The 2,692-nt window shown below is 37.5% G+C and overlaps 1 non-coding gene across 1 annotated transcript; it reads right to left on the bottom strand.

The window, feature by feature from the left end:
- Window positions 1–1,837: 1,837 nt before the first annotated feature.
- On the bottom strand, window positions 1,838–1,971 carry LOC115868980. The gene has a single exon (XR_004045913.1). It is a non-coding gene; the product is annotated as a small nucleolar RNA SNORA42/SNORA80 family (small nucleolar RNA).
- Between the last annotated feature and the right edge of the window lie 721 nt (window positions 1,972–2,692).

The raw sequence follows: 2,692 nt of genomic DNA, 5'->3' as shown, positions 1-2,692 counted from the left end.
AGCAAACGCTGAAGGTTGGACATTGACTAAAGAAGATTGATGAAGAACTGATGCATTTGAATTGTGGTCTTGGGGAAGACGCGTGGAAATACCATGAACTGCTGAAAGGACAACCTGATCTGCATTGGAAGAAGCACCGCCAGAGTGCTCTTTGGAGACAGGATGGCGAGATTTCATTTTACATACTTTGGAAACATTGTCAGGAGAGACCAGCCTCTGGAGAAGGACATCAAGAAAGACAGCAAAAAAGGGGAAGGCCCTAAAGGAGATGACGTGACACAGTGGTTTCAACAATGGCCTCAAGCATTGGAACAATTGTGAGGATGGTGGCGGAACTGGCAGTGTTTTGTTCTGTTGGTGTTTAAAGTTGCTATGGGTTGAAGCCAGTTCGATGGCATCTCACAACAGATTTAGGCCACCAGGCTTTAACGGTAGGGTAATTCTTCCTGGGTATATTGTTTAGCTCTACCAAGATATACAGATATTTAGCTTGAAATAATTAGTTGCTTTTGATCATCGTTATTGTCTTAAAATAAAGTATTATTAGTATTTGAATTGGGTTTCCAGATAGCCAATTCTAATTCTACTAATGGACTAAACCTAGTCAAGAAAATAGTATGTTCCAGTAGTTAAAAAAATGAGTTGTAAGTGGTTAAAAAATATGGGCTCTGGAGCTAGACAGTCAGAGCTCAATTCCAAATATGACAATTTATTATTATGCCATTTTGGGAAGGTCCTAGTGCACTTATTAAGTGAGGATAAAAATACTTATCCTTGTAGTTATTGAAAAGAATGAATGTTAATACATGTAAAGTACTTTTTAACTTCTGGTTTAATAAACATTTAATAAATATGAACTATTATAGAATTATTTGGTTTCCCTGAGTTATCTTGGGGAAGATTCCTATAAGTGATTCTCTAAATTTGTTATTTTAATAGCACTTTATTGAGATATAATTTATATACCAAGTTACTCATCATTTACAAGTATACATGTCAGAAGTATACTGTAAGTTTATTTATAAAGTTGGGCAACCATCACCACTATCTAATTTTAGTATATTTTCCCAATTCCAAAAGAAGGAAACCCAAATCCGGTACCATTAGCACTCACTTCCTACAACCCCTCTCCACAGTCCCAGGCAACCGCAAGTCTACTTTCTGTCTGGATGAATTTGTCTATTTCAGATAAATGGAACCATACAATATTTTGCTTCCAGGGACTTAACTTTCTATGTCTATGTAAATTGTATCCCCTGAATGTTTTAAGCATTTAAACTTTAGACATTTATCTTATACCCTTTGAGTACTCGATATCATTGAGAATTAATAGATCATACACAAGTCATCTACTTGATGGTTTAAGAGAAAATGATGATACTATCTTTCCAGTTTTAATTGGTGCAGTAGGCAGAATAATGGCCCCATAAATTCCTTTAAGTCTTACTACCTAGAAACAGTGAAACTGTTACGTCACATGGCAAATGAGGATTAAGGTTTCAGATGCTATTAAGGTTGCTAATCAGTTGATCTCAAAATAGGGAGGTGCCCCATCGTGGATGAGCCTGGTGGGCCCATCATAATGACAAGGCACTCAAAAAGTGGAAGAAGGAGACAGAAGGGAAGTCACAGTGTGGGAAAGACGAGTCATATCAGAAGCAAAGCCAGTGCTATGACGTGAGGATGTGTTCTGTCTTTGCTGGCTTTGGGGATGGAGGGAGAGGGTCACAAGCCAAACAATGTAGGTGACCTCTACAAACTGCAGAAGGCAAGGGAATGGGTTTTTCTCTAGACTCCAGAAAGGAATGCATCCCTGTTGAGCGTCAGTTTTTTTTTTCACTGTGCAACCTGCTTCAGTGCCTGAAGCCCACAGGGTAAAGCCAGGCAATGGTTCAGGGTGACAGTTTGCTTTGCCCTGGGACACTGTGAGAGGCCCATGGGATTGGACCTGCTACAAATCCAAACCCATGCACTCATTTTTGTTTTTTTTAAACAGTTGTATTAGCACTTCAGCCACATGTCATACAATTCAATAATTCAATCATATCAAGAAGAGTTGTAAAATTATCACCACATTCAATTCTAGAACATTTTCTTCTTCTTTGTACTCATTGGTATTTATGTATTTTTTTCTAATTGTGGCAAAAATATACACAACAAAGCATTCTCCAATTTCTACATGTATAATTCAGCGTCATTGATTATACTCTTTCTGTTGTATAACCGTTATTGATATCCTTTTCCAAATTATTCCACCACCATTAACATAAACCCAATGTCTCCTAAGCAACGACTATTTTTTGTTCACTCATGGCAACCATTGGTCAAATTCATTTTGTTTTGTTTTAGTAGTTTTGTCCATATAAGTATTCACATATCATATACTTTCATGGTTGCAATCCTTTTAAAATGACTTGTATATACATCATCATCGGCAATTCTAGGATCCCTCCCCACTCCCACATTCATTGTTTGCTCCCCAATTCTCCTCTCCCTTCCTCTTTCCCACCCCCTTCCACATCCCTGTTGCATCCGTTATTGTTTGTAAGCATCTTCTCCTTCTGTGCTTCACAAACTGGGCAACTCAACAGAAACAATAAAAAACAAAAAGAAAATGGCAAAAAGAAAATAATAATAATAAGATAAAAACACAAATAAAGAGTCAGAAAGAAAGATCACCATCCTGCAGATG

Source organism: Echinops telfairi, unplaced genomic scaffold (assembly GCF_000313985.2).
Source record: "Echinops telfairi isolate 266 unplaced genomic scaffold, ASM31398v2 ScPeMD7_1;HRSCAF=3_0, whole genome shotgun sequence".
NCBI classification, from domain to species: domain Eukaryota; kingdom Metazoa; phylum Chordata; class Mammalia; order Afrosoricida; family Tenrecidae; genus Echinops; species Echinops telfairi.
Note: the sequence above shows the minus strand (reverse complement) of the source record. Positions and strands in the feature narration are given on the sequence as shown.